Genomic DNA, 13,215 nt, shown 5'->3' with positions numbered 1-13,215 from the left:
AAAGCAGTTTCTCAGAAAGAAGCTTTCTAGTTTTTATCTGAAGATATTTTCTTTTTCACCGTAGGCCTCAATGCCATGCCAAATATCCTTATGCACATGCTAAAAAAAACTGTTTCAAAACTGCTGAATGAAAGAAAGGTTTACCTCTGTGAGAGGAATGCACATATCAGAACATGATTTCTCAGATAGCTTCCTTCTAGTTTTTATCCTGGGATAATCACTGTTTCGCCATTGGCCTCAATAAGCTCCCAAATGTCAGATAAATACAGTTTCCAACCTGCTGAACCAAAAGAAAGGTTTAATTCTGTGAGATCAATGCTCACATCACAAAGAAGTTTCTCAGAAAGCTTCTTTCTAGTTTTTATCTGAAAATATTTTATTTTTCAACATAGGCTTCAATACACTCCTAAATATCCCTTTGCAGATACTACAAAAACAGTGTTTCCAAACTGCTGAATGAAAAGAAAGTTGTAACTCTGCGACATGAATGCACACATAACAAAGCTGTTTTTCAGATAGCTTCCTTCTAGTTTTTATCCTGGGATTTTCCCTTTTTCATCACTGGCCTCAATGAGCTCCCAAATATTCATTTGCAGAATGGACAAAAACAGTGTTTCCAAACAACTGAATCAAAAGAAAGGTTTAACTCTGTGAGACAAATGCACATATCCCAAAGCAATTTCTCAGAAAATTTCATTCTAGGTTTTATCTGAAAATATTTTGTTTTTCAATGTAGGCTTCAATGAGTTCCTAAATATCCCTTTGCAGATACTACAAAAACAGTGTTTCCAAATTGCTGAATGAAAAGAAAGTTGTAACTCTGTGACATGAATCCACACATAACAAAGCTGTTTCTCAGATAGCTTCCTTCTAGTTTTTATCCTGGGATATTTCCTTTTTTGCCACTGGCTTCAATGAACTCCCAAATATTCATTTGCAGAATGGACAAGAACAGTGTTTCTAAACTGCTGAATCAAAAGAAAGGTTTAACTCTGTGAGACAAATGCACATATCACAAAGCAGTTGTCAGAAACTTCTTTCTAGTTTTCAACTGAAGATTTTTTTGTTTATCACAGGCCTCTATGTGGTCCCAAATATCCCTTTGCAGATTCTACAAAAACAGTTTTTCAAAACTGCAGAATGAAGAGAAAGGTTTCACTCTGCAAGATGAATGCGCACATCACAAAGCAGTTTCTCAGAAAGCTTCTTTCCAGTTTTTGTCTTAAGATGTTTCCTTTTTCACCATAGACCTCAATGCACTCCAAATATCCCTTCGCAGAGTCTACAAAACAGTGTTTCCAAACTGCCAAAGGAAAAGAAAAGTTTAGCTGTGTGAGGTGAATGGACACAACACTAAGCAGTTTCTCTGATGGCTCCTTTTAATTCTTATCAGAATATATTTTCTTTTTCACCATTGGCCTCAAAGCACTCCTAAATCTACATTGACCAAATCAACAAAAAAAGTGTTTCCAAACTGCTGATTCAAAAAAAAAAGGTTAAACTTGGTGAGATGAATGCACATAAGACAAAGCCGTTTCTTAGATGGTTTCCTTCTAGTTATTATCCAGGGATAATCGCTTTTTCACCATTGGCCTCAATGAGCTTACAAATGTTCACTGGCAGAATGAACAAAAACAGTGTATCCAAACTGCTGAATCAAAAGAAAGGTTTAACTCTGTCAGATGAATGCCCATGTCACAAAGCAGTCTCTCAGAAAGGTTCTTTTTAGTTTTTATCTGAAGATACATTCTTTTTCACCATAGGCCTCAATGTAAATCTCTGTTGGTAAAATGGAGAAAAGGAGCGTTTCCAAACTTCTGAATCAAAGGAAAGTTTTAAATCTGTGAGATAAATGCACACATCACAGAGCAGTTTCTCAGATTGCTTCCTTCTAAGTTTATCCTGGGATATTCACTTTTTCGCCATTGGCCTCAATGAGCTCCCAAATGTCATTCACAGAATGAACAAAAATAATGTTTCCAAACTGCTGAATCAAAAGAAAGGTTTAACTCTGTCAGATAAATGCACACATCACAATGCAGTTTCTCAGAAAGCTTCTTTATAATTTTTGTCTGAAGATATTTTCTTTTTCACCACAGGCCTCAATTGTGCTCCCAAATATCCCCTCACAGACTCTACAAAAACAGCATTTCCAAACTGCTAAATGTAAAGAAAGGTTTAAATATGTGAGATGAAGGCACACATAACAAATTTGTTTCTCAGAGAGCTTCCTTCTGGTATTCATACTTGGATATTCACTTTTTCGCAATTGGCCTTACGTAGCTCCCAAATGTAAGACAAAATCAGAGTTTCCAAACTGCTGAATCAAAAGACATTTTTAACTCTGTGAGATGAATGCACACATCAAATAGCAGTTTCTCAGAAGGGTTCTTCCTAGTTTTCCTCTGAAGTTACTTTCTTTTCCCCCATATGTCTCAATGCACTCCAAAATATCCCTTCACAGATTCTACAAAAACAGTTTCTAAACTGCTGAATGAAAAAAAGGTTTAACTCTGTTAGATGAATGTGCAAATCACAATACGGTTTCTCAGATCGTTTCCTTCTAATTTTTTTCCTGGGATATTTGCTTTTTTGCCAATGGCCTCAAGGAGTTTCCAAATTTCCATTCACAGAATGGAAAAAAAAAAAAAACCAGTGTTTACTAGTTACTGAATAAAAAGAAAGATTTAACTCTTTGAGATGACTGCACACATCACAAACAGTTTCTGTGAAAGCTTCTTTCTAGTTTTTATCTGAAGATATTTTATTTTTCACCATAGACCTCAATGTACTCCCAAATATCCCTTTGCAGATTCTACAAAACAGTGTTTCCAAACTGCTGAATGAAAAGAAAGGTTTATCTCTGTGAGATGAATGGACACAACACGAGAGGGGTTTCTTACATAGTTTCTTTCTAGTTTTTATCAGAAGATATTTTCTTTTTCATCGTAAGCCTCAATGTGCTCCTAAATCTCTATTGGTAGAATGGACAAAAACAATGTTTCTAAACTGCTGAATCCAAAGAAAGTTCTGAATCTCCAAGATGAATGCACACACCATAAAACGGTTTCTCAGATAGCTTCTTTCTAGTTTTTATCATGGGTTACTCGCTTTTTTGCCATTGGCCTCGATGAGCTCCCAAATGTGCATTTGCAGAATGGACTAAAACAGTGTTTCTCTTCTGCTGAATTAAAAGGAATGTTTAGCTCTGTGAGATGAGTTCACACAACACAAAGCAGTTTCTCCAAACTGTTCTCTAGTTTTTATCTGAAGATATTTTCTTTTTCACCATAGGTCTCAGTGTGCTCCCAAATATCCCTTCACAGATTCTACAGAAACAGTGTTTCCAAACTGCTGAATGAAATGAAATGTTAAACTCTGTGAGATGAATGAACACATCACAAAGTGGTTTCTCCTATAGTTTCCTTCTAGTTTTTAGACTTGAACATTTGCTTTTTCATCACTGGCCTAAATGAGCTCCCAAATGAAGGACAAAAACAGGGTTTCTAAACTGCTGAATCCAAAAAAATGTTTAACTCTGTGACATGAATGCAAACATCACAAAGCAGTTTCACAGAAGGCTTTTTTCTACTTTTTATCTGAAGTTACTTTCTTTTTCACCATAGCCCTCAATATGCTCCCAAGTATCCTTTCACAGATTCTACAAAAACAGAGCTTCCAAACGGCTGAATGAAAAGAAATATTTAACTAGGCAAGATGAATGGGTACATCATAAAGTGATTATTCAGATAGCTTTTTTCAAGTTTTTATCAGAAAATATTATCTTTTTCACCATAGACCTCAATATGCACCCAAATGTCCATTCACAAAATGCACAAAAACAGTGCTTCTAAAGTGCTGAATCAAAGGGAAGGTTTTATTCTGTGAGGTGAATGCACACATCACAAAGTGGTTTCTCGGAAAGATTCTTTCTAGTTTTTTTTCTGAAGATATTTTCTTTTTCACCATAGGCCTCAATCCACTATCAAATAACCCTTCACAGATTCTACAAAAACAGTGTTTCTGAACCGCCAAATGAAAATAAACTTTTAACTCTGTGAGATTAATTCACACACCTGAGAGCAGTTTCTCAGATAGTGTCTTTCTAGTTTTCATGCTGGAACATTTGCTTTTTCTCCATTGACCTCAATGAGATCCCAAATGCCCTTTGGCAAAATGGTCACAGTGTTTCCAAGCTGTTGAATCAAAAGAAAGGTTTAAGTCAGTGAGATGAATGCACACATCAGAAAGCAGTTTCTCAGAAAGATTCTTTCGAGATTTTGTCTGAAGATACTTTGTTTTTCACCATAGGTCTCAATGTGCCCTGAAATATCTCTTCGCAGATTCTACAAAAACTGTGTTTCCAAACTGCTGAATAAAAGAAAAGTATAAATCTGTGAGATGAATGTACACATCACAAAGCAGTTTCTCAGAAAGCTTCTTTCTAGTTTTTATCCTGGTATATTCACATTTTTGCCATTGGCCTCAGTGAGCTCCCAAAAGTCCATTTGCAGAATGGACAAAAACACTGCTTCCAAACTGCTGAATCTAAAGAAAGATTTAACACTGTGAGATGAATACACACACCAGAAAGCAGTTTCTTCGAAGGTTTCTTTCTGGTTTTCACCTGAAGTTACTTTCTTTTTCACCATAGATCTCATTGCTCTCCAAAACATCCATTCACAGACTCTACACAAACAGTGTTTCTGACCTGTTGAATGAAAGTAAAGTTTACCTCTGTGAGATGAATGCACACATCACAAAGTGGATTCTCAGATAGCTTCCTTCTGGTTTTCATCCTGGGATATTTGGTTTTTCATCACTGACCTTAATGAGATCCCAGATGTCCATTCAAGGAATGGACAAAAACAGTGTTTCCAAATGGTTGAATCAAAAGAAAAGTTTAACTCCGTCAGATGAATGCACACACCACCAAGCAGTTTCTCAGAAAGCTTCTTTCTAGTTTCTATCTGAAGATACTTTCTTTTTCACCATAGACCTCAATGAGCTCCCAAAATCAGTATTTCCAAACTGCTGAATGAAAATAAAGGTTTACCTCTGTGAGATGAATGCACACATCACAATGCAGTTTCTCAGATAGCTTCCTTCTAGATTTTATCCTGGGATATTCGCTTTTTTTTCTATTGGCCTCATGAGCTCCCAAACGTCCATTTACAGAATGGACAAAACAGTGTTTCCAAACTGCTGAATCAAAAGAAATCTTTAACTATGCAAGTTGAATGCACACATCAGAAAGCTGTTTCTCAGAAAGTTTCTTTCTAGTTTTTATCAAAAGATATTTTCTTTTTCATAATTGGCCTCAATACACTCCTAAATCTCCATATGCCAATTGGACAAAAACAGTGTTTCCAAACTGCTGATTCAAAAGAAAGGTATAACTTAGTGAGATGAATGCACACATCACCAAGCAGTTTCTCAGATAGCTGCCTTCTTGTTTGTATCTCGGGATATTTGCTTTTCCTCCAGTGGCCTCTTTGAGCTCCAAATTATCCCTTCGCAGATTCTACAGATACAGTGTTTCTAAACCACTGAATGAAAAGAAAGGTTAATTCTGCGAATGAATGCACACAACACAAAGCAGTTTCTCAGATAACTTCCTTCTGGTTTATATACTGGGATATTTGCTTTTTCACCATTCACCTCAACAAGCTCCCAAATGTCCACTTGGAGAATGGAAAAAAAAAACAGTGTTTCTCAACTGCTGAATCAAAAGAAATGTTTAACTCTGTGAGATGAATTCACATGTCACAAAGTAGTTTCCCTGAAAGCTTCTATCTAGTTTGTATTTGGAGGTGTTTTGTTTTTCACCATAGTCCTAATGTGCTTCCCAAATATCCCTTTTCAGATTCTACAAAAACAGTGTTTCCAAACTGTTGAATGAAAAGAAAGATTTTACTCTGTGACATGAATGCTCACATCACAAAGTGGTTTCTCAGATAGTTTCCATCTAATATTTATCTGCTGAATCCGAAGAAAGTTTTAAATCTGCAAGATGAGTTTCTCAGATAGCTTTCTAGTATTTATCATGGGATATTCACTTTTTTGCCATTGGCCTCAATGAGCTCCCAAATGTAGGACAAAAACAGGGTTTCCAAACTGCTGAATCAAAAGAAAAGTTTAACTCTGTGAGACGATTGCACAAACTGCAAAGCAGTTTCTCAGAAAGCTTCTTTTTAGTTTTCTCTGAAGTAACATTCTTTTTCACCATAGGACTCAATGAGCTCCGAAAAATTCCTTCACAGACTCTACAAAACTAGTGTTTCCAAAGCGTTCAATGAAAAGAAAGTTTGAAATCTGAGATGAATGCAGACGTCACAAAGCATTTCTCAGATAGCTTGCTTCTAGTTTCTCTCCTGGGATATTCACTCTTTCATCATTCGTCTCAATGAGTTCCAAAATGTCCATTCATAGAATGGACAAAAACAATGTTTCCAATCAACTGGATCAAAAAAAAAGGGTTAACTCTGTGAGATGAATGCACACATCACAAAGCAGTTTGCCAGAAAGCTTCTTTCTAGTTTTTATCTGAAGATGTTTTCTTTTTCACCATAGGCCTCAATACACTCTCAAATATCCCTTCACAGATTCTACAAAAACAGTGTTTCCAAACTGCTGAATGAAAAGATATGTGTAACTCTATGAGATGAATGCACACATCACAAAGTGGTTTCTCAGACAGGTCCTTCTAGTTTTTATACTGGGATATTCCCTTTTTCACCAATGTGCTTCCAAATGTCCGTTCAGAGAATGCAGAGAATGGACGAAAACAATCTTTCCAGAGTGCTGAATCAAAAGAAAGTTTTAACTATGTCAGATGAATGTCCACATAACAAAGCAGTTTCTCAGAAAGCTTCTTTCCAGTTTTATCTGAAGATATTTTCTCCTTCACCATAAACCTCAAGGTGCTCCCAAAAACGTTTCCATACTGCTGAATCAGAAGAAATGTTTAACTCTGTGAGATGAATACACACATCACAAACCACTTTCTCAGAAAGCTTCTTTCTAGCATTTATCTGAGTGTAATTTATTTTTCACCATAGACCTCATGTGCTCCCAAATATTCCTTCGCAGATTCTACACAACAGTTTTTTCACACTGCTGAATGAAAAGAAAGGTTTAACTACATGCAATGATGGAGAAAATGCTGCACTGTTTCTCAGATAGCTTCTTTCCAATTTGTATCAGAAGATATTTTCCTTTTCACCATAGACCTCAATGTGCTCCTAAATCTCCATTGGCAGAATTTACTAAAACAATATAGCAGACTGCTGATTCAAAAGAAAGGTTTAATTTAATGAGGTGAATACACATATTACAAAGCAGCTTCACAGATAGCTTCCTTCTAGTTTACATTGTGGGATATTCCCTTTTTCAGCATTGGCCTCAATGGACTCCAAAATATCCCTTTGCAGATTCTGTAAAAACAGTGTTTCCAAACTACTGAATGAAAAGAAAGATTTAACTCTTTGAGAATGCACATATCATAAAGCCATTTCTCAGATAACTTCTTTCTGATTTGTATCTGAAGATATTTTCTTTTTCACTTTAGGCCTCAATGTGCTCCCAAATATCCCTTCTCAGATTATACAAAAACAGGGTATCCAAAGTGCTGAATAAAAAGAAAGGTTTAACTCTGTGAGATGAACGCACACATCACAAAGCAGTTTCTCAGATAACTTCCTTCTAATTTTTGTCCTGGGATATTCACTTTTTTGTCACTGGATTCTTTTAGATACCAACCCCATTCACAGAATGGACAAAAACAGTGTTTACAAACTGCTGAATCAAAAGAAAGTTTTAACTGTGTCAGATGAATATGCACACATTACAAAGCAGTTTCTCAGAAATCTTCTTTCCAGTTTTTATGTGGAGGCGTTTTCTTTTTCACTATAGGCCTCAATGCACTCCCAAATAACCCTTTGCAGATTCTATAAAAACAGTGCTTCCAAACTGCTCATTGAAAGGAATGTTTTAACTCTGTGATATGACTGCACACATCACCAAGTGAATTCTCAGATAGTTTCCTTCTAGTTTTTATCCTGGGATATTAGCTTTTTTGCCATTGACCTCAATGATCTTCCAAAAATCTCTTTGAAGAATGGACAAAAACACTGTTTCCAAACTGCTGAATCAAAGAAGGGTTTAACTCTGAGAGATGAATGTACACACCACAAAGCAGCTTCTCAGAAAGATTCTTTCTAGTTTTCAACTGAAGATACTTTCTTTCACACCATAGGCCTCAATGTGCTCTGAAATATCCCTTCACAGATTCTACAAAAATTGTGTTTCCATACAGTTCAATGCAAAGAAAGGTTTAAATCTGCAAGATGAATGCACACATCACAAAGTGGTTTCTCAGGTGTCTTCCTTCTAGTTTTTGTGCTGAGATATTCACTTTTTTCCCTTTGGCCTCAATGAGATCCCAACTGTGCATTTGCAGGATGGACAAAAAGTGTTTCCAAACTGCTGAATCTAAACAAATGATCAAATATTTGAGATAAATGCACAGATCACAAAGCAGATTCTCAGTGAGCTTCTTTCTAGTTTTTATCTTAAGATACTTTCTTTTTCACCTTAGGGCACAATGTGCTCCAAAATATCCCTTCACAGATTCTATAAAAATAGTGTTTCCAAAGTGCTCAATGAGAAGAAAGGTTTAACTCTGTTAGATGACTGCACACATCACAGAGTGGTTTCTCCAATAGCTTTCTTCCAGTTTTTATCCCAGGAAATTTAGTTTTTCGCCATTGGCCTCAATGACCTCCCAAATGTCCATTCAAAGAATGGACAAAAACAGTGTTTCCAAACGGCTGAGTCAAAAGAAAGGTTTGCCTCTGTGACATGAATGCACACAACACAAAGCGTTTTCTCAGAAACTTTCTTGTTTTTGTCTGAAGGTACTTTCTCTTTCACCATAGGCCTTAATGCACCCCCATAAACAGTGTTTCCAAGCTGCTGAATCAAAAGAAAGTTTTAACTCTGCGAGATGAATGCACACATTACAAGGAGTTTTCTCTGAAAGTTTCTTTCTACTTTTTCTCTGAAGGTACTTCCTTAATCACAATAGGCCTCAATGCACGCTGAAATATCCCTTTGCAGTTTCTACAAAAACAATGTTTCCAAACTGCTCAATGAAAATACAGTTTTTACTGCGAGATGAATGCACATATCACATAACAGTTTCTCAGAGAGCTTCCTTCTAGTTTACTTCTCTGGATATTGACTTTTTCTCCATTGGCCTCAATGAGCTAACAAAGATTCCTTTGGAGACTCTACAATAACAGTGTTTCCAAACTGCAAATTGAAACCAAAGGTTTAAATCTAGGAGATGAATGCACACATGACAAATTGGTTTCTCAGACAGTTTCCTTCCAGTTTTTATCCCTTATTTGCTTTTTCGGTCATTGAGATGAAGAAACTTCTTTGTGATGTGTGCATTCCTCTTGCTGAGTTAAAACTTTCTTTTCATTCAGCAGTTTGGAAACACTGTTTTCTTAGAATCTGTGAAAGGATATTTGGAGCACATTGAGGCCTGTGGTGAAAAAGGAAATATCTTCACATAGAAACTAGAAAGAAGCTTTCTGAGAAACTGCTTTGTGTTGTGTGCATTCATCTCACATATTTAAGCCTTTCTTTTGATTCAGCAGTTTGGAAACACTGTTTTTGTCCATTCTGCGAAAGGATATTTGGGAGCACATTGAAGCCAATGATGAAAAAGCATATATCCCACGATAAAAACCAGAATGAAGCTATCTGAGAAACCACTTTGTGATGTGTGCATTCATCTCACAGAGTTAAAATTTTCTTATCATTCAGCAGTTTGGAAACACTGTTTTTATAGAATTCATGATGGGATATTGGGGAGTGCATTAAGCCTACAGTGAAACCTAAAATATCTTCAGATAAAAACTAGAAAGAAGGTTTCAGAGAAACTGCTTTGTGCTGTGTGCATTAATCTCAAAGAATTCAGCAGTTTGGAAACACTGTTCTTGTCCAATCTGCAAATGGACATTTGGAAGCTCATTGAGGGAAATGGTGAAAAATCGAATATCAAAGGAAAAAACTAGGAGGAAGCTATCTGAGAAACAGCACTGTGGTGTGTGTATTCATCTCACTGAGTTAAACCTTTGTTTTCATTCAAAAGCTTGGAAACACTGTTTTTGTAAATCTGCAAAGGAATATTTGGGAACTCATTGAGGCTTATGGTGAAAAAGAAAATATCTTCAGATAAAAACTAGAAAGGAAGTTTCTGAGAAACAGCTTTGCAATGTGTGCATTCATCTCCCAGATCTAAATCTTCCTTTTGATTCGGCAGTTTAGAAACCCTGTTTCTTTCCATTCTGCAAATGGACATTTGGAAGCTCATTGAGGCCAATGGTGAAAAACCCATTGCACCAGGAGAAAAACTAGATGGAGGCTATCTGAGAGATCACTTTGTGATGTATGCATTCATCTGACACAGTTAAAACTTTCTTTAACTTTAGTAGTTTGGAAATACTGTTTTTGTAGAATCTGTGAAGGGATACTTTGGGGTGAAATGAGGCCTATGATGAAAAAGAAAATATCTTCACATAAATACTGGAAAGAGGCTTTCTGAGGAACTGCTTTATGAAGTGAACTTTCATCTCACAGAGTTAAATCTTTCTTTTGTTTCAGCAGTTTGGAACCTCTGTTTTTGTTCATTCTGCAAATGGACGTGTTAATCTCATTGATGTCAATGGTGAAAATGAGTATCCCAGGATAAAAACTAGAGGGAAGCTATCTGAGAAACCACTTTGTGATGTGTGCATTCATCTCACAAAATGAAACCTTCCTTTTCATTCAGCACTTTGGAAACACATTTTTTGTAGAATTTGCAAAGTGATATTTGGATGTGAAATGTGGCCTATGGTGAAAATGAAAATATCTTCACATAAAAACTAGAAATAAGCTTTCTCAGAAACTACTTTCTGATTTGTGCCTCTGTCTCAAAGCGTTAAACTTTTCTTTTCATTCAGTATTTTGGAAACAGTGTTTTCATATAATCTGCAAAGGGATAATTGGGATTGAATTGAGGACTATGGTTAAAATGAAGATATCTTCAAGTGAAAACTACATAGAAGCTTTCTAAGAAACTGCTTTGTGGTGCGTGTCTTCATCTTAAAGAGTTTACCTTTGTTTTGATTCAGCAGTTTGGAAACACTGCTTTTGGCCATTCTGTGAATGGATTTTGGGAACTCATTGAGGCAAAAGGTGAAAAAGTGAATATCCCAAGACAAAAACTAGAATTAAGGTATCTGAGAAAGCACTTTCTGATGTGTGCATTCATCTCACAGAGTTAAATCTCTTTTTGATTCAACAGTTTGGAAATACTGTTTTTGTAGAATATGAGAAGGGATATTTGGGAACCCCTTGAGGCCTATGGTGAAAAAGATAATAACTTCAGATAAAAAGTAGTAAGAATCTTTCTGAGTAACTGCTTTGTGATGTGCACATTCATCTCCCAGAGTTAAAATTCTCTTGCAATTCAGCAGTTTGGAAATACTGCTTTTCTCCATTCTGTAAATGGAAATTTGATAGCTCATTGGCACCAATGCTGAAAAACTGAATATACCAGGAAAAACCTGGAAGCAAGCTATCTGAGAAAATGGTTTCTGATGTTTGCATTCATTTCACAGAGGTAAAGGTTCTTTTCGTTTAGAAGTTTGAAAATACTGGTTTGGAAGAATCTGCCAAGGGATATTTTGGAGTGCATTGAGGCCTATGCTGAAAAAAAAATCTTCAGAAAAAGACTAGAAATAAACTTTCTGAGAAATTGCTTTGTGATGTATGCATTCATCTCAAAGAGTTAAACATTATTTTTGATTCAGCACTTTGTAAACACTGTATTTATCAATTCTCTGAATGGACATTTGGGAGCTCATTGAGTCCATTAGCAAAAGAGTGATTATGCCAGACAAAAACTAGATGGAAGGTATCGGAGAAACTGTTTTGTGAATGGTGCATTCATCTCACAAAATTAAACTTTTATTTTGATTCAACAGTTTGGAAATGGTATTTTCACAGAATAGACATTTGGGAGTTGATAGAGGCTGATGGCCTACAAGTGAACATCCAAGGTAAAAACTAGAAGAAAGCTATCTGAGAAAATTCTCTGTGATGCATGGAGTCATCTCACAGAGATAAACCTTTCTTTTCATTCAACAGTTTGGGAATGCTGTTTTGGTCCTTTCTGCAAATGGACATTGGGGAGCTCATTGAGGCTAATGGTGAAAAAGCGAATATCCCAAGATAAAAACTAGAAGGTAGCTACCTGAGAAACTACTTTGTGATGTATGCATTCGCATCACTGAACTAAACATTTCCTTTCATTCAGCAGTTTGGAAACACTGTTTTTGTAGAATCTGCAAAGGGATATTTGGGAGCACACTGAGGTCTATGTTAAAGAAGAAAAAGTCTTCATATAAAAACTAGAAAGAAGCTTTCTGAGAAACTGCTTTGTGATGTGTGCATTCATCTCACAGATTTAAAGACTAATTTTCATTTAGCAGTTTGGAAACACTGTTTTTGTCCATTCTGCAAATTGACATTTGGGAGTTTACTGAAGCCAGTGGCAAAAAGGTGAACATGCCAGGATAAAAACTAGATGGAAGCTATCTGAGAAACGACTTTGTGATGTGTGCAGTCAACTTGCAGAGTTAAAGCTTTACCTTGATTCAGCAGTTTGAAAATACTGTTTTTGTAGAGTCTGAGAAAGAATATTTTGGAGTGCATTGAAGCCTACAGTGGAAAAGGAAATATCTTCAGATAAAAACTAGAAAGCAGATTTATAAGAAACTGCTTTGTGATGTGTGCATTTGTCTCACAGAGTTCAAACTTTCTTTTGATTCAGCAGTTTGGAAACACTGTATTTGTCCACTCTGCGAATGGACATTTGGGAGCTCATTGAGGCCAATGGTGAAAAAGTGAATATCCCAGGATTAAAAACTGGAATGAAGCTATTTGAGAATCCACTTCGTAATGAGTGCATTCATCTTACATATGTAAATCTTTCTTTTCAATCACCAGTTTGGAAATGCTGTTTTTCTACAATCTGTGAAGGCAAAATTTGGAGCGCATTGAGGCCATGATACAAAATAAAATACCTTCAAAAAAACTAGAAATAAGTTTTCTGAGAAACTGCTTTGTGATGTGTGCATTTATCTCACAAACTTA

Source organism: Macaca nemestrina, chromosome 20, assembly GCF_043159975.1.
Source record: "Macaca nemestrina isolate mMacNem1 chromosome 20, mMacNem.hap1, whole genome shotgun sequence".
NCBI classification, from domain to species: Eukaryota; Metazoa; Chordata; class Mammalia; order Primates; family Cercopithecidae; genus Macaca; species Macaca nemestrina.
This window is presented reverse-complemented; position numbering follows the sequence as displayed.